This window comes from Pleurodeles waltl, chromosome 5 (genome assembly GCF_031143425.1).
Source record: "Pleurodeles waltl isolate 20211129_DDA chromosome 5, aPleWal1.hap1.20221129, whole genome shotgun sequence".
NCBI classification, from domain to species: domain Eukaryota; kingdom Metazoa; phylum Chordata; class Amphibia; order Caudata; family Salamandridae; genus Pleurodeles; species Pleurodeles waltl.
This window is the reverse complement of record NC_090444.1, coordinates 360,260,623-360,280,606: the sequence shown is the minus strand read 5'-3', so window position 1 is coordinate 360,280,606 and position 19,984 is coordinate 360,260,623. Positions and strand designations below refer to the sequence as shown.

Sequence of the window (19,984 nt, the reverse complement as noted above, 5' to 3'; positions counted from 1 at the left end):
TATGTCTGGGTAAACCAATAGAGTCACTAAATGGACCTGAGTTTAACCCCCTGGTAGCTATGGTACAGAGCAGACATGCTTACCGTGGAGGCAATATGTAAAGTATTTATTCAGTACTAAAACAGTAGTAAAGGCAAATAAGAACACCAGAAAAATCACAAACCAATTTAGAAATATAGAGTACATTTTAATTTAAAAAAAAGAAAACAACAAAAAACAAGTAAGGGGAACCTGAGAAATGAATTTTGAAAGTGTTAAATAAACATGGACCAAAAAGAATTAGGCGACAATTGTGTCAACTGGTCACAATAGACCGGGATCTAGGTGCTAACTGAGGCTGACGTAGATGGAGAGAGGGTCAGACACAGGGACTAAGTTCAACCCATTCAGAGGATTCACCTTTGAACTTTGTCTCAAAAATGGAAATCCAGAATCAACAGCAGGGCAAGGCAGAAGACTGTAATGGATGATCAGATCGCCACTGGACAAAGTCTCAGTGAAGCCTTTGGGTTTTGATGGGAAAGTTTAAAGTGTGAGAAATTCAAATTTTACACCCAGGAAAGATCCGTTACCGATCGGATACTTTTGCCCCCTTCAACCAGTCAACATTTCTTTGTTCAGACGTAGTCACTTTTTTGGAGCTCAGATTCCTCCAGCGGAGCAAGGCAATAGGCAAAGAAGTCCACACAAGTCCAAATGCCTGCATCACGAGTTCCTGCTGCAGATGATTTGTTCTCATGAAAAAGCTCTGAGTGGGAGAAACCTGAATTTTTAGCCCAGCAGCAACGCAAATGGTCGGATTGCCTTGGCAGGTTTATTCCAGTCCTCCAGAGGTATTTGAAACCAAAATGTTTCTAAGACCCAGATTTTCAGGGGTGGTAGGAAAAGTACACCCTGGCCATACAAGATGTCAGGGAAACCACTTGGCGGCCAGGACTGTCTCCAGCAGAAGCCACCAGCAGGGTCCAGTTGGACCTGGTCAGCTTGGAATTGTCTAGATAGGTCTATTGCAGCTTGCTCTGCCCCAGTCACTTGAACAGGAGGTCAGCCTTAGGACCCTTTGATTGCACTTCTTTGTCCTGGGTACAGGAGTGTCCAGTCCTTTAAAATACTTTCCAGGTCTCAGAGCAGGTTCAGTCCTCTTCTGATCTTCTTCAGCTCCAGTAGTGTTCTGAGGAGAATACTGGGGAAGTGACATTTATGCCTGGACCCAGCTTGTGGGCAAGGGTGACTCTTGGCTGCTTCTTAATTAAGGGAGTAAAAGTTCCCAGGGAATACCCTACCTGCTTTTCAGCATTATATGTGCACCCTACTGCAAACAATCAGACAGTGTAATTTTCTGCATAAATCCAAACTGGTGAAACACATCTCCCCTTTTGCAGAGCCTGTGTGCCAACCCCAGAGTTGTGACCAGGGAAATCAGCAACTCTTCCTCTCCTCTGTGGTCACTTCAAACCAGCTCTGGGGGCAGAGCCCTCCTTACTGGGGTTTGTGCTTGTCTGAATTAGGGAACAAAGAAAGGGCCCTGGCCAGATGTCATAAAAAATCAGCATATGACAGGGGAGCCACCTTTGAAGTAAATTAAGTTCCTTGGCACTGCCCAAGTGGTCATTCTGCCAAAGGAGGAAAAACATATCCCCATACTCAGGCCTTTGTCTCTTCTGAGGGAGCAGTTTTCATACCTAATTTAGGGCTTCAGCACTCAGAGGGCTGCAGCTGGAAGTGAATGCAAATTAGCTTCCAGTATTTTAGACAGGAAAAAGGAAACTTTCTCAAAGTGTGTTTCCTTCATAATTATTAAAATCTGATTTCACCAGTAAATTGGGCTTTAATTAACTGTCATGAAGAGTACAAGAATTATATTTCTATGGGTTCCCTAGCCAAAGATAGCAATATAAATTTAATATTGCATTGCATTGTGTGTCTATGGATCAGCCAGTGTTGCTGCAGTGAAAATAGTTTTAGTGTGCTAGTCACTGTAAGAGCATGCTTAACATAAAATAATTTTTTTACATATCCTACATTTAAATACCTTGCATCCTGTCTTACTACTTCAAGGTGGCTAATATTTAAAAGGTAGGTTGATATTTATCAAAGGGGTTAAGTTTGACAAGTTGAATTGCAGTTTAATAATTGCTTCAGGCAGGCTACAATAGTAGGTCTGAAGCCATTTTTTCACTGCCACTGTAATAGGTGCTGCAGTCTGCTAGTGACATATAACTTAGAGGCCCTTGGTACACCTTGTACCATATACTAGAGACTTATAGGCAAGTTAAATATTCAAAGGTTATTCCAGTTCAACCATGTTTAAAGGATGAGCATAGCCACTTTAATACTGGTGAGTAGAGATAAAGTGCACAGAGTTCTACAACCAGCAAGAACAGATATGGCAAAACACGGAAGACAAACCACCCAAAAGATGGTCATTTCCTACAGGAGTGATGCCCTATGTTAAACGGAAAATGATGCTAACCTAGACTAATGATAGCTGCATAAAATCAAAATGGCTGATAATTTATGGGTTTAGACTGAACATAATGTGTGATACGCAATGGTAGTTTTTTTTGATAATACTCTGAGATTTTTCATGCTCAGTGTTTATGTATTTAATGTTGGCCGTACTAGAAAAAAGTATCACTATTCAGTCTGAGGAGAATTAAAATGTCTATCTGCTAAAAATAGAAAGTTTTTTTTTTTTTTTAGATAAATTGGCAAAAAAAAAAATGCTGCATTTTTGTGCTTTGCCATTATTGGTCTCTACAGGAATGAAAATCAGAAGCTGGAAGGACTAATTGTAGACTTTGTTATGAATTCAGTGTAAGGAACAGACAATTTCTGGCAATGGTAGAGTTTGGGATGTTGAATTTTGATGTACGTCATATATATCGTATATGTTAGAACTTGCATTGCTTGATGGCCCAGGAATAGTTGCAACTTAAGTTTTTTTTTAAGTAGTAGAGTATATTTTGTGTAGATGTATGCATGCGTTTTGTGAAAAGAATGAATTTAGCTGAAAGCCAAGAGCACTATACAGGAAAAACAAAAGTACAGCTAAGTTGTTGGAGTCGTAGCTGCATTATGAAGACAGAAATTGATATTTACTGTGTTATGGTGTAGTGTTCTTTGAGGAAGTGTGCCTTCAGCTTTTTCCTATATTGTGGCAAATTTGGAGCTCTCTTGATAGATACAGGCATGCTTTTCCTGATCCTGGATGCACAGATGGTGAAGGCCGTTAACATGTCTTTTCATGTTTACCTTTCTCCAACTCAGTCTGATGGTGTGCTTACAGCAGATATGCAGAAAGCCACCGGAGATGGTGAACTTGTCAACCAGATAGGCCAGCTTCTGGTTGTAAGGGCTTTCTAGCTGATGCAGCTGGTTTGAAGATAGTGTAGGCTGCTAACAGGAAACACTGGCATTCCTCAGGGTGGGAGAGTTGTGGGGGGCCTTACTTAATCAGCCTTTGGCATCCAGCAGTAGGATGATAATGTGGAGGGACTTTGGACGTGTGGGAGGCTATGGAGCAGAGCATTGCCATTAATCAGGTGCAAGAGTATAAGGGCTTTATTGGCAGTAAGGAAGTCGTTTTTGGGTGGGGGGGACAGTGTTGCACTGGGTGGCACAGGGATTTCGCCGATGCTCTGCACTTCCACTTGTTAGGCTTTGTGCATCGTGCACAGCATCTTACAGTTTATTTCACATTCGTCTCCAGGCTTTCAGTGCATGCGAAGTGGAGTTATATTTCATTATTCAAGGGGTCTGGCTACTTGGTTCTAAAATCTTGATGTGCTCTGTGAACAAGATGTTACAGAAACCCAGCTTGCAAAAAACATGGATTGCGCATTGGGTGTACTTTCCTGAGCATTTTCAATGCAGTGGCATTTTCCTATGTGATAAACAATAGATTAGAAACAAACCAGATTCCATGCTTTTAATCGTGTGGGTTTAAATCAGGTGGTTGGGGTGGTCACATGGGTATTGGACCAGGATAACCAAGTTTTATTGCTGTTTGACCCATCTAGAAACAGCACATCTATTTTCGATCCATTCAAGCACCCACATTTGATCTCAGTGAAATGAAAAATAACATGTTGGCATTCTCTTCTGTTTCCTTGGTTTTCTTGATGGCCACTCCACCCTGACCACACATCCAGCAGGTTCTAATGGAAACTGAAAACATTTTGATAACTTTGATAAACTGAGCCTTGTGGATCAAATATGTAACCTTCTTTAGGATTAGGCAAAGGAGTTCAATCGAAATGTATCAGGTGTGATATGTAAGAACGGATTGTTTTTAATGAGCAAAAGTATGGATCGCGTACAGTTCCCTCATTCACTTAATTCCGTCCATTCCCTGCTTACATGATCAATCATATAGTATGTTGCCTGGGCGTATTTCTTTTTCTTGACTAGTAACTAATACATTATTTACTCTCGTAAAACCCCTTCGAGGGGTACTGTTTCTGTGCAATTACAGTATACTCCTTTTGCACACCAATAATAAATGCAAAAAAATTGAAAGGTAAAACTACTGTGCCTAATGCACAGCACAATAGGTTGGGCTTTACTTGGGCTAGTGGAAGGCAGAAGCAGTGGCGTAACAAAGGCCCTCACAGCCCCTGTGGGGTGGGTGGCCACCAAGCTCCAGGGGACCCTCTCAGCACAGTACTCTGTGCATGGGTGGCAGGCCCCTGACTGTTTCCATGGGTGAGGGGTCCCCTCAAGTTTTGTTACGCCACTGGGCAGAAGGGTTGATGTACATCAGGGAAACCAATTTAAAATGATGAAAATCATCTCTCGGAGATAGGGTACTGGTCACTAACCATAGTTTTGATGCTGACTGTAGGCCCTTATGGTGGAGAATGTTGAGCCTGAACATTGAAAATCATTGCAATGAGGAGATCGATACCTCAGCCCTCTGCATGCCTATGCCCCAGGATCTTGATCTTAAACATAGGGGAGCAAACATCGAGGAGAGGAAGCTAGAAACGCATGTCGTGAGTGGTAGCTTACCCCACACCTAAGACCCTGTGTTGATTCCAGTTGGGCTCCTCAACCCACTGCCCTCCGTACCCAGTCTTTAGTACAACATTTACCTGCTCTTCCCATGATAACACCACAGACTGCTATCTGGCGATGCTTTTTATCTGTATTAGTGTAGGAAAATGCCTCTCATGGCATGGCTACCCCCTAACTTTTTGCCTTTTGTTGATGATAGTTATGACTGAAAATGTGCTGGGACCCTGCTAACCAGGCCCCAGCACCAGTGCTCTTTCCCTAAATTGTACCTTCATCTCCACAATTGGCACAGCCCTGGCACACAGATAAGTCCCTTGTAAATGGTACCCCTGGTACCAAGGGCCCTGTGGCCAGGGAAGGACTCTGAGGGCTGCAGCATGTACTGTGCCACCCTGGGGACACCTCACTCAGCACATGCACACTGCCTCACAGCTTGTGTGTGCTGGTGGGGAGAAAATGACTAAGTCGACATGGCACTCCCCTCAGAGTGCCATGCCCACAACCTGTGGCATAGGTAAGTCACCCCTCTAGCAGGCCTTACAGCCCTATGGCAGGGTGCACTATACCACAGGTGAGGGCATAGTTGCATGAGCAATATGCCCCTACAGTTCCTAAGCCAAATCTTAGACATTGTAAGTGCAGGGTAACCATAAAGAGTATATGGTCTGGGAGTCTGTCAGATGCGAACTCCACAGTTCCATAATGGCTACACTGAATTCTGGGAAGTTTGTTATCAAACGTCTGAGCACAGTAAATCCACACTGATGCCAGTGTGGGATTTATTGAAAAATGCACACCGAGGGCATCTTAGAGATACCACCTGTTTACCAGTCCAATTCCTAGTATTAGGCTGACCAGTTTCTGCCAGCCTGCCACATCTAGACTAGTTTCCTGGAACCTGAAGAAAGGAGGAGGACTGCTGACCTGAAAGCCCCGCGGAGATGATGGAGTCGACAACTGACTTGGCCCCAGCCCTACCGGCCTGCCTCCCGACTCAGAGAACCTGCACAGCGATGCATCCAGCGGGACCAGCAACCTCTGACGACTCAGAGGACTGACCTGCACCTAAAGGACCAAGAAACTCCCGAGGACAGCAGCTCTGCAACAAGGAAACCAACTTTAAAGAGACTCCAGCCTCACTCTGAAAGCGTGAGTCTTCACACTCTGCACCCGACGCCCTTGGCTCGTGTTCAGAGGAACCAACACTGCAGAGAGGACCCCCAGGTGACTCCAACGACGTGGACACCCTGAGTCGACCTCCCTGCACCCCCACACCGACGCCTGCAGAGAGGATCCAGAGGCTTCCCCTGACTGCGACTGCCTGGTAACAAAGGAACCCGAATCCTGGACAAAGCACTGCACCCACAGCCCCCAGGACCAAGAGGAACCAACCACCTGTGCAGGAGTGACCAGCAGGCATCCCTCATCCTATCCCAGTCGGTGGCTGGCCCGAGAAGCCCCACCTGTGCCCTGCCTGCATCACCAGAGTGACCACTTGGTCCCTCCATTGCTTTCAACGCAAAACCCGACACCTACTTTGCACACTGCACCCAGCCTCCCCTGTGCCGCTGAGGGTGTATTTTGTGTGCCTGTTTGTGACTCCCCCAGTGCTCTACAAAACTGCCCCGGTCTGCTCCCAGAGGACGCAGGTATTTACCTGCTAGCAGACTGGAACCGGAGCACCCCTGTTCTCCATAGGTGCCAATGCTATTTAGGCCCTACTTTGACCGCAGCACCTGCCCAGCCCTCTGTTGCTGGGTGTTTGGGGTTCACTTGAACCCCCAACGGTGGGCTGCCTATGCCCAGGAGAGTGAACTTGTAAGTCTTTTACTTACCTGAGAAACTAACCAATACTTACCTCCCCTAGGAACTGTTGATTTGTGCACTGAAAATAGCTTATTGCCATTTTTGCTAAAACTGTGTACATTACTGTTTTAATTCAAAGTTCCATACTTACCTGTGTGAAGTACCTTACAATTTATGTACTTAACTAAATTCTGAATCTTGTGGTTCTAAAATAAATTAAGAAAATAATATTTTTCTATATTAGGAAGAAAAGTCCTGTAAAGGAGACAGACAATATAGTGAATAAAGGTCTAGTTGAGGAATAATAGTGGTGAAGTCGTCACTGCTATTAAACATTAAGAGATACAAATACATTGGATGTCCAATTGTTGCCCATATTGGTATCTGACACCCTATCTGCATTGTGTAACTAGAGCTACATGAGGAGGCGAGGCGGACCAGATGATTAGGCCCCACATCTTACCTGTCATTAATACTGCATCATTGCTGAATAATTGCTTGAAAAAATCACAATGGATGTGGACAAAAAGAAACTGAAGAACAAAATTATTTTTTTGCTCAAAGAACCACAGTAAGAGCAGAGGATGGTGGAACAAACCCATACCTACCCATCATCTCTTAACTGAGATGGAAGTGAAAATATTGAAGCCCTTATTTCCTATGTAGAAACTGTAGTAGATAAACCTTACAAGAGGTCGGTCAACCTAAGGTCTACAATTACAGTATGCAGTGATAAAGGAAAAACCTAAGAGAAGCAGTGGGTTTCTTTGACATTGAGAGAGCGAGTGATGCACTTGCTTTTCAAAACCTAGGAACTTGAAAACTGCTGGTGGGGGAACTAGGTTAGGATTCTGGTTCCACGGATAGGTGTGGCGGATGATAAACTGATTTACCACCTAGTGGATTACTCCACAGTGAATTTATATCTGAAGAATAACACCCCTTTATACGGAAAGGTTCTGTGGGATCAGAGGCCCTGAAATGTAAATGACCCTAAAAAGACGCAGGGTGCCACAATAATTGTGAGGATTTTAGATGAAGAGTAAAGTGAAGGTATCTTGGAGATTGTAGACAAAAGTAGTTCATCTTTTGTGGGCCATAAAATTCTGAGTCCCAGGTTTTTTAGCAGATACAGAGAAGAAGTAAGGGGCTAAAACAAAATTAAAAAGTGCCTTATCGCCAGAATGGCCTGGCAGGTTGCCCCATCCTACTAAGGTCAGAGTAACCATGAAAGGAGCATGCATATTTGCTCTTGGATGTTGAATTAGCTGAGACACTCCTGGTCTCAATACCAAAGAAGGGGAGTGGTAGGCAGAATGCGCCAAAAGTGTTTATTTTTTTGTACAAGGTGAGCTAGATTCAGCAGCAAGAGTTTTACACACCGGTGGTGGCTAATGAAGTACTGTCAAAGGGTATTTCAAACAGTGTAGCAGCTGATCGCCTTTACAGGGATGCAGTGGGTACTGCCAGATAGTCGGTTAAAATACATGTGCTCAACCAGTTAGCAATTCAATAGTAACCATAGGTGTAAAAAGGTATACTCAGTGATACCTTTGAGCAGTATTTGCAGATGGGGCCCACTAGCACTCCTTTTTAAGGACCTTTACTTAATTTTCCCCATATGACGTTTACCCCGAGCAAGAGAGGTAAAACACAAAAGGGTACATAGGGAGGAAGAGAACTACAGAAAAACGGTGACCGAGAGAAAGCAGGGATGAAAAGAACCTGTAAGGCCAGTGCTTTAAATGGTCCGGTACTGTCCGGTACTGAGTACCGGCACTTTTTTATTTTGAGAGGGAGAGTACCGGCACATTTCAAGAAAAACGTAATACTTTTAATAGGAGAGTACCGGCACTTCTCAGGAACAGGCAGGTACTCTGGCACAGAGTACCGGCACTTTAATTTTTCCATTTCAAGCACTGTGTAAGGCCGATATATAATGGGAAAAGGGGTGTCGGGTGTTGAATGAAAGAGGCATGGGTTGGAGTCAACATTACACCGCCTTGATATGCAGCGTCCATGGGCTGCTGAGTAAATCTTTGTGGGCATTTATTCATTTACAAATTACGCAGGGAGTATAATCATTATTCGGGAACAATTGCCAATAGATCTACTGCTTTAAAATGTGGTAGACAGTAGGTTTGAGGACAATAGTGAGGGAATGTGAGGTCCAATTTAATGGTTGTAAACATGAAAAAGGTAGCAAATACTTTTACGGATCAATAAATTCCTCTGAAACTTTTTTGCAGTGGATTACCAGTAACGTTGCTGGGCTATAGTGTTTTCAGATGTAGTGTTCTTAGTTCAAAATATATTTCTGCAACAACCAATTTAGATATGTAACATAATACAAATTACCTAAAACATTTAATCAAGCTGAGTTAAATGTCACTCTTCACCTGGCAAATGAAAACACAACATAAATATTTAATAAATTACAGTGTAAAACAATCAACAGAAGCATGGAGCGCATCTTCCGTCTGACGTCTCATCAGTGCAGGCAGACTGGGCAACATCTTACCATTAAGCAGTGGTGGCTCCCCCGCTATGGCAGGGGAGTGTCCCCCCCTCCCACCCTTCTACCCTCACACCCCGCCAGCAGCAGAAGATGCAAACCTTTCACAACGAAAGGATAATAAACTGTTTATCATCCTTTCATTGTGAAAGGTGTAGGGCCATATGGGATGACGGGGATGAGGGGAGTGAACTGTATGCCTGGCCAGCTGTCTTGGGCTGGCCAAACACACATGCCCACTGTGCTCTCACCAGCCTGGCACTGTGTTGTCGGGCTGGAGAGAGCAGGCACAGGGTCCCAGTCTACCTGGTAGCACCCTGGCTGGACGCTCCCACCCAATCCTAATGCTGTTCTGAGCAGTGTCAGGATTGGCACAGGCTCCAAGTCTGCCTGGGAGCGCCCTGGTTGGGCACTTCTACCCAATCCTAAACTTCTCTGAGCAATGTCAGGATTGGCCATAAGGCAGGCTTGGAACCTGTGCCTGCCTGCAGTGACGAGGGAAAGAGGAGCGGCGCGGCAGCGGAGCAGGTACGTTTCTATGTATTTATTTACTTTTTATTAAATGTTCCCGCCCCTCCAGAGTGCAGCGAGCCATGACCTCCATTATGATGAGTCCAGATGAAATGCAAGGTGGCTTATGATTGCTGGCTATTAAGCATCCTGGGATAATCGATGAGCAAGGGTATAAAGGGGCACACCAGCCTGCCAATGTCCACTAATCCCGTGGCGGAGTGTTTTCAGAGTAGTCACTTTTCTGTGATGTAGCTGACAAGTCCAGGGAGGTAGAGGGCAGTGGTGAATAGCACAGAGACATAATGTTCATGCATATAAAATAGCCCTTCGAGGATATTTTTTAAAGAAAAGTTGATTTTCTTTATTTGATTGTTTTGTTTGATTTAAACAGCTCGCACACATTACAGAACAATAAAACGAATTTCTTAAAAGTACCCTTTAAAGGACTTGACACAAATATTACAATAACATACAAGTGCTACTCCTTACCTATATCATTCACTTTTCAAAATTATCCATTTCTATTTATTTTTAGTAGATTAAAATTGCCTTCAATGCTGCTAACCGAACATAGTTTGCATTGTCACTGAATGTATTAAACATCTTCACACTGGGGGTAATTGCATTCATTTATCGGTTTTAACGTAACTTCCTCTTCTCTAACGGTGGCAGGTCCCTCTAGATCAAATGCAGTCCATTATAGCAAAAGAAAACACGCCTTGTTCCAGTGGAAACTTGGATACTACAATTAACAACGAATCCGAAGAGGGAACAATTTCGATTCCAGGGCCTACAAAGTGGCCCCACTCCTCTTGAATATCATATCACATGCAGTTGTTTTGATTTGAGCATGTTTACTTTCTCTGAATCGCCTGTTTTGCAGCGTTTTTCTCATTTTGGACCCTTTGTTTTTTGTTTCTGTTAAAGGACAAGAAAACGTATGTAAACTGTTAGGTTCTTGGCGATGTGTTAGTTGGAGGCAATGTCCATTGTACTGGCTTTGCTGTCAGAATTGCTTGGGAAACAATTAAGAGTGTTTCTGATATTGCCCTGAAATCTAAGGCCGGGATAATCTAATAAACTTTGTGAACCTATGTCCCTGATATAAATATGATAGAAAGGCACTGTGATGGTGTGTGCGGCATACGGCTAGGCCTGCAAGCGGCGCAAAGTAAGACGCAGCACACCACTGTACTTTTGGGGGTGGACTGACCCAGACCACCAGTCTCCCCTTTTATTTATATCCTCTGGCCCCCTGGCCAGAGGAAGTCCATTCCTGGCATTCGGATCATGGTCATGACCCTACACCGGTTGCAGCACTAGACCGCGGCGTGCTATTACATCCTTATCCAACTTTATTCAAAGCTCAATAACACAGTCAACATACAAAGTCCCTCAGTCTCTGGCTAGGCGGTGGATTGGGCCGGAGGTTGTACCTCTGAGCCCGGGAGCGGTGCTCTGCGGCTTGGGTCCCGGACTGGTCATCCTCTCGAGAGCATTGTGTCTCCAGTTTGCTTGGAGACTGGCTGAGCCGCGTGCTTAGGTGTTCTGGACTATCGGACACAGGCCTCTGATGAGGGGGTATCATCTCTGGTTCTTCAGTTTGTGGTCCTCAAACATTGCCTTGCAAAACCAGGAGACGTTTCGGGACACTGTCTCACCTCCTTTTTGAACTGTTGCCATGGTGCCAGCCACTCTGGTGACAACACATACACCGGGCTCATACGCTGTGTGGAATTTCCAACTGGGCTTTCAGTCTTTGATGATTACCCAGTCCCCAATTTGCAGGCACCGGGTCGTTGCATGTCTCTTCCGGCTTACCCAATCATTTGTCTCTTGTCTTGTTTGGGCCTTCTCAGCCTGAAACTGAGGTGGTTGCCATCCGGGATGAGTGGGTACACTGTCTCTATTTGCTCCCTTCAGCATAAGGGACCATGGTGCTTGCGTCATGGTACAATGAGGTGTTCCTCTATACTCTTAGAAAACAGTGGAGGTTGAGTTCTGGATTGCTTCCTTCCCACGTGGTGATACGGAGGGCCTTGTTGAGCATGTGCATGAAGCTCTCAGCATCGCTGTTTGCTTGAAGCCACTGTGGGGTGATTCAGTGGTGCTTGTTCCCCAGGTCATTCAGAAATCCCTGGAGTTTGGCCCCTTGTAACGGGGGTCCATTGTCCATCTTGACTTCATTGGGTAGCCGGAAAATGGCGAAGGCTTTCTCAAGGACCGGGGCCACCTTATAGAAAGTGGTGGAGGTGATGACCTCAACAGTGGGGTATTTGGAATAGCTGTCTTATCAGCACTAGTGTGATCCGTCCAACGGGGAAGCTCCCAAAGTCAAGGCTGACTCTGGACCATGGCTTGGTGCACAGCTGTTCGGTTATGACTGGTGCTGGTTAGCTGGCAGGCTGGACATCGCTTCACTAAGTGGTCCACTTCCGATTCTAGGTTCAGGAACCACACCTTCTCCCTCATGTGTGCCCTCAATTTGGCAGTTCCTTGGTGCACTCCATGTACATGTGTCACCATGCTCGCAGGATGAGGACCATCCGATGTCAGAATAAGTTCGTCCTGCACTCTCCATAGTTTTGTTAACTTGTCTCTCTCGCCGCTCGCCCATCCATCGGTGTCCTTGAGGATGTGTCTCCATGAGCCTCTATCTAGAGCTCGTTTGCTCTAGCCAAGACAGTGTCCTCATGGTGGCATCGGATATATTTTTTAGGTTGACGGTCTTTGGGCAGCTGGCACTGGCGAGGGCTTGCACATGAGCTTCCATCTCTTGTCTCTTTTGTGAGTCCCCCTGCTTGCTCGGCCAGGTGCCAAGAGAGGAAATCAGCTGTGTTCTTTGCACCGGGCCGGTACACCACTTACATGCCATAGTGTTGAAGCTGGATGGCCCACCTCTCAATCCGCAGGGGTGAGTGCCGGGCTGTTTTTCTTTGAATAACGGCACTAATGGTTGGTGGTCTCTGATTACTCTGAATGGCCTGCTATGGAGATACAAGTGGAAGTGTCTGCAAGCCCATTTGGTTGCCAGGGCTTCCCTTTCTATTTGTGCGTAGCGTTGTTCCCTGGGGGTTAAAGCTGTGCTGGCATAGCCAAGTTGGGGGGGGGGGGAGAATCACTGACCAGGTTCAACATCTTGAGTTAGGACAGCTCCCAGGTCTCCGGGGCTGGTGTTGACTGTTAGTTCAGTTCTCTTTAATGGGTTGAAGTAGGCCATGGTCGTGTCGCATAGCAGTGCTTCCCTGACTGTCTGGAAAGCTTTGCCTTCACATTCACCCCACACCCATGGGGCGCCAGCTTTTATTAGAGCTCGCAATGGCTCGGATATAGTGGCGAGGTTGAGGATGAACCTGCCACAGTACGTGGTCATGCCCAGGAAACTGCATATCTGCGTCAGTCTTTGGAGCGGGTGCTTGCTTGATTGCCTCGATCTTCGTGGGTCGACTTGGATTCCTTGTTGGTTTAAGACGTATCCAAAGAGCTCCATTGTCGTTTGGAAAAAGGACCACTTCTCTTTGTGCAAGGTGAGGCCATGATCTGACAATCTCTTGAGAGTGGCTCTCAAGTGTTGATCGTACTCCTCTGCACTGGTTGAGTGTATTAGGATGTCGTCACTGACATTCATCACTCCCTACAACCCGGACAGTGTCTTGGGAATGGCATCTTGGAATACTAAAGCGGCTGACGAGATGCCAAAGTTAAGCCGTTTGTATCTCCTCAGCCCCAAGTATATCGAGAATGTGGTGATGTACCGACTCTTCTCCACCAGGTTTAGTTGGTGGTACCCTCCATTGAGGTTGAGCTTCGAGAACCACTTGAAGCCATTCAGGTCGGCAATGTTGTCGTTGATGGTGGGCGTTATGTCTCTCTCTCTCTCTTGATGGCTCTGTTAGGGAGGCGCTTGTCGATGCACAGGCGGATCTTTCCGGGTTGTTTGGGTTTCTCACCTATCACCATGGGTGATACCCACGGGGTGGGTTTGGATACTCTTTCGATCACTCATTGACTTTCGAGCTTGGTCAGCTCTTGCTCCACTAGCAGGCGGAGGTGGAATGGGATCCGTCTATGCCGGAAGGTGTAACTGCCTTGTCAATGTGTAGCCAGATTGGCAGCACCCCTTAAGTGGGAGTGGCGTGTTGCTTCCTTATGTGAAGATTCTGGTGGTCAACAGATTTAGTACAAGGTGGGGCCAAAGGCCCATCTACTGTTGTATTCCCATTATGTTCAAGGATGCTCCTATGTCTATTAGGGCCTTCACTGTGGATCCAGCTATCTCAGTTACGCGCGTCGGTTGGGGCACCTGGTGCCTCTTTAAGTCTTTTGTGAATGATATCGGGAACACTTTGTCCTCTTCAGGAGATAAGTCATCCACGACACTGTGCGGTCCAATAGCACGCGATAATGCTCCACTTTGTCCATTAATTCGTTAAAGAGATCCCAGTCGTCTCCAAGCTGCAAAAATGTTTCCTGTGTATGTTTTTTGGGAGAAGGGATTTTGAATGCACTTACTTTTCCTTTTCCCGCAATTGCGCTTACTGTGTTACAGCCGGTAAATGTATGGAGACCTATCATAGCTTCACAAACCTTTTCACCAAGAGTTTAAGCTATTTTCCCAATGCCAAGGACTCACATGCATATTTTAGTACCACATTTCAGAAACAATGTAGCCATGATTCTGTCATTGAATCCCAAACACATAATAAACTCATCGATGTCATCTGAGCTTATCATTACTGCCTCATAACCCTCATTGGCAGCATACAGAAACAAACAACCATCTGCTTCTTCACGTATACTGTTAAGATAGGCACTTCGTGGCTCCTTTAAGATGTGATTTTGTAGCATTTATGTTCACAGTTCGTGAACAGTGTTTTATTCTCAAGTTTTACAAAATACTCTGTTTTCCTCCATTCGTTAACCAGAAATGTGATGAGAGTTATTTTATTCCTTATGTGGCTTTAGAATTTCCTCCGATGTCTGACAATCTGTGAAGATTAGATGCTCTGTAACTGGTGCCCGAGTTCTTCCCCTCTGATTGTCCTTTGGCTGTTCATAAAAGACATCTCATTGTATGTATCAAATACAACATTGATTCTTTGACTCCTATTTCCTTCCCGCAAAGTCATGGACAAGACAGCCATAGCCACCTCACCAAAGTTTGATTCCTCTCCTTTCACTCTCTGAACAAGAACCATACCATCTATCAGCATGGCTGAATTTCAAGCTATTTCCTCAGCCGGGGTAACATTTTTCTGCAAGTATGTTCCTAAAACAGCTTTGTTTGTCTTTGGCAACAGACCTTCTGGACTTGCTAAAGTCTATGGTAAAGGTTCTAAGGGATGAAAGAGCACATCAGTCATTTGAAGGTGACGATTCTGTCCTGTCACAATGATTCAACCAAATAGTGTTTTGTCTGCTTTCATGATGATTGTCCTGCCATTGCTGTTCACTGCCTTTTTCTTGGACATGTTAGTGAAGGTTTTTAGTTTGTTCATTTTCATTGGGTCATGAACTTCTTAATAGGTGGATTATTCTCAAGTTGCTCAGTTTGAGTCTGTATAGCACTGTTCACCTATTTCATGGGCCTTCATTATGTTGGATACTATGTCTTAAGATGCCTTTTTTGCCATGGAGAGGCTAATGGGATCATGTGGCCCAACAAATGTGTTTATCCAGTTTTGAACCAGACTAACAGCTCTCGTAACAGTATCTTCATCTTTTTCAATTTGTGACCTATGTAGGTCAGCATGAGTAAGATCTGATCTGTTATTATGAACCATTTCCCTTATCTGACCCAAAATGGTGCTTCTGTGCTCAGCCGTCATATATATCATTTCGCAGCACCCGCCTTGAGGTTGATCCTTGTCATACCAACCAGAGTCTGTGTGTCCTTGTTGACTGTTACATCTATCACTTGATCTACCTGAGTTCGTCCAAATGGATTAACATCTGACACTTGAACTGAAAAGCATCCGTTGAGGAAGTTGTGGTGTATCTCTGGATGTTTCACTGCAAGTAATGTCATGTCAGCATAGTACACCGGAAGATATCTAGCATAGTTAATCCTGTCATATGCAAAACACCATGGGATCATAGAGCGTATGGCGGTAAGATTCAAATGCTAATTTCCTTCTTGAGCAGCATGGAGCAGAGCCAGCAAAACATTTTCAACAATATCTACATACAGCATCCTAAATGCAGAGAGATCTCCATTGTCATGACGAAGATGTTCCACGAAAGCATCCCAAAGCTGTTTTACTTCGGCAACTACAGCTTTCTCTAAGAGGTTGTCTAATGTCTGTTGGCATAGGTCTTTTGTAAAGTCAGTATCATCCTCCGTGAAGGAGTAGACTACCTGAATGTTCTCTTGGTAATTCTTCTGCACCCAGGGGATAAATTCCAACCAAGCAGACTCAACATAGCTGCACACACACACTGGTGTACTCGAACTGCATGATTATACATACGACCTTCTAGTATTGATGATATTGATCCTTCTGCTATTATGTCTGCTTCACTGCTTCAATGCAAAGGTCGCGAAGGCCAGAGTCTTGAGAGCATTTTCCAAGAATGGACATGATATTGCAAATGGTGTGAAAGGTGCCCATTTGAAGAATTATTCTGTTGTACGTCCAAATTTCAGAAACAGTTGTCAACTCAGTTGCAGGGGCATTGATAGTGAGCAAGTAGCCAATGTCATCCTGTGATACACCTAACTAGGTCTCTAACTGATGTTAAGTCCTGTCCCACTCGGTATTATCTGTGAAAGGAACGCTTCTTGTCCTGTAACAACCTAGACTATGCTCCTATTTTGTGCAAGCTTAAATTGAGCCACACATTCCGGCATGACTTTGGTACTTGTCATCAATGGCTGAGGCCCAACCCGTTCACTAGAAACGTTCATTAACAATTCTTCGGTATTTGAGGTAGTCAGTGTTCTTTGCCTTTGTTTCTCAATGCTTTGGAGAGGAGCTTTAAAAGGTTGTGGTCCAAATAACTTGGGCTGCACAGCTATCCCCTTAATTCGTTGAGTTGTTTCCTTACCAGTAAAAGTCTCTTCCAGCCTATCATTGTTATCCCTTGTTAAGTTAGCGAAGACAGGAGACTGAATGCTGGCTGGAAGAACAATTTGCTTATTTAAGGTAGCAGCAAGTTTCTGAAGACACAAGGCGGTATCAATTTCTTCCAGATGTGAGTATGAAATCCCATGATGAAGTCTGTTTGGAGTGCGAATGATTTCAACATTGTCTGTCAGCATTTTTACGGCTTATGGGAGCAACAATTTCTTGGGGGTTTCTGCTTGCCATTTGTGACTGGCTATGTAGTGTCCTGACTGAATGATTGCATAAGTAAGGCAACCCTTTTGGGTGGCTTTGAGTTTTCTGGATCTCCAGTTATAAGTTATAATAGGACCTGTTTAAGGTAAACATACTCTGTACACAATTCTTTATCAACGTCTGATGGATGATATGACCATGGTGTTGATGTCAAGTTTTGTTTAATCATTGTTCTTATATACAATGATGTTTGATCAGTGATCTTGTTCATGTCTGTTACCTTTAAAACCGATAATTCTCTTTTCCAACTCTGTGTATTTTATTTTTATTTTTTATTTTTTTTTAACAACGTCCTGGGTGACTTACCTATGCCACAGCAGTGGTTTGTGGGCATGGCACCATAGAAGGGGTGCCATGTCGACTTTACCTTTTTTCTCCATCAGCACACACAATCTGCAATGGCAGTGTGCATGTGTTTAGTGAGGGCCCCCCCTAGGTTGGCACAATACATGCTGCAGCCATTAGGGACCCTCCCTGGCCACAGAGCCTTTGGTATCACAAATACCTTTAACAAGGGACTTAGCTGGGTGACAAGGGTCTGTCAAATGTGGAAACAATGGTACGGTTTAGGGAAAGAACACTGGTGCTGGTGCCTGGTTAGCAGGATCCCAACACACACTCAGTTAACATGAATTCCAGGCAAAAAGTTGGAGTGTAACCATGCCAAGAGGGGCACTTCCCTACATATAGCTCCTATAACGAGATGCATGATGATGGGCTTCTGCAGCCACTATGTCCCTACTGCAAACTGCTAAGATATTTGAATCACAATTAACGGTTGCACACTCTGGAAGCCTTTTGTCAACTCTAAACTCCGTGGCCTTGATTAATTCCTCACATGTTGATGTTCCCTTGTAAAATTTTATCTTTCCATAAAATATACATTCTTCAGCATACACGTTTGACTTTAATAATGTTCTTCTGGTTAAGCGCTTACTCGTGCACTCATGTGTTCCAGCATTATCACTGACACTTGCTTCAACTTTTCACTTAATGGTCTGTAAATTTTTAATAATAAAATTCACAATAATAAAAATTATGAAAACATTTCCATTTACATCAAGGTATCTGTGGAGTGGTAACTCACAAATGTCAAAGAGTTATTACTTGTTCTCACATATTTTCCATCTTTAGGCGCCCATACCTTGCAACTAAATCATTTTAGAACCCATCCCCCGAAGTGGTACCGATAACATGGATGGCTCAAGGCCTTAAGTTATCAATAGTTCAGCTGTGCGTTTGGGGGACGTGAGGTTTGATGCATGGCTTTAACACCTCTGTGCTCCTGCCCACTAAATTGTTAGTGATTGGTTCAGAACCTATTGCTTTCCCACTGTGGTCCCAGTGGCTCATCTTTGGCTCTGCTCCTCATTATCGACTTTGGAGGTTGAAGTTCATCCTTGAGCCGGTTGTTTTAAGTAAGTATCAAGCATATGTAACAAATGTACTCTTTTTGGTTTTTGCAGATAAAGAAGTTTACAAGTAACACTTTTCAATTGGAAAAGTTTCCACTTAGTGCATAGTGCAATTTTGCTTAGGAGTCAATAGAGTCCTGGGGGGGAAGTGTTAGCACAGATAATAGGTAAGTACAAGACTTAGGATTCCAGTCTTCGGGGGTTAGGATGTCTACAGGTCAAAGTTTAGTTTTAGGCTGACCCCAAAAGTGCACCACCAGCAACATGGAGCCAGCTGGGTTCAGAGTTCAAAGTTGGCATCCGGTTTCTAATGGAATCCTATGAGGACTGGGGGTGCTTGGTAGAGAGCAGATTGCTGGTAAGTACCCGTGGTTCCAAGACACAGGCCTTGGGGGGTTTAAGTCAGCACTGGGGAGGCCACAGGTTCCCACTAAACATATACCATCAGCGGCAGAGGGACAGCCGGTGCAGGGTGCAAAAACAGAGCTGAGAGCCCCGTGCTTTTCAATGGGGGGGACACCTGGGGTCACAAAAGATGCTGCAGGCTGAGTCCAGGGGGTCGGTTCCGGATAACCAACGGCTGGACAAGCAGGTGAGGTGCCCACTGGATGTTGCTGGACCGTCATTCAGATTCCCCAAGGCTAGAGAGCTGCGGGTTCAGGGGTCTTCTTGGACGTCCGGTATCTTTTTCGGATCTGGTAGCGGTCAGGGGGATCCTCTGGATTCAGTCTGCAGGTTTTGTTGTGTTGGCCAGGAGGGGTCAACCCAGGGTGGACTCAAGGTCTGACTCACCTGGGGACCTTCCCTGGCCTGGTGGGGCACCTGGACTCGGGCAGTGGGTGTTGAATGCAGAATGGAAAGGGCTTTCAGATCTGGGGCAGTTCTGGGGTCCTTTTGGAGGGTTTCTTCTGGACAGGACTGCTGTCCTCTGGAGTTCTTGGTCCTCTGCTGGGCAGGCTGTCCTCTGGGGGTTTGTAGAGGTCGCTGGTCCTGTAGAATGTGTCACCTTTTTGGACAGGAGTCTTGACGCTGCAGACAGGCCGGTTAGGGCTGCGGCCAAGTCAGTTGTTGTCACTGCTGGGGTCTGCTTAGCATTATTTTTTCTTTCTTCTTGAGGTCACCAGAAATCTGGTGAGTAAGGTTCAGGGGACCCCCTAAAATACTAGATTTAGTGGGGTTAAAGGTTCAGAGGGCAGTTGCCAAAGGACTGTCCCTGAGGGTGGCTACACTCTTCCTGTGCCCACTCCCTTTGGGGAGGGGGAGCACATTCCTAACCATATTGGTTCCTTTCCTCCAAACCAAGATGGAGGGTTTTGCAAGGAGGGGGTCACTTCAGTTTTGGACACCTTAGGGTGTTCCTAGCTGTAGTGGTCACT

General features: G+C 45.0%; 1 protein-coding gene across 4 annotated transcripts in view; it reads left to right on the top strand.

Annotated features, from left to right (window-relative positions):
* The window catches only part of MACROD2 (mono-ADP ribosylhydrolase 2), a 5,612,477-nt gene that overhangs the window by 417,372 nt on the left and 5,175,121 nt on the right, over positions 1-19,984 (top strand). The window lies entirely within an intron of this gene.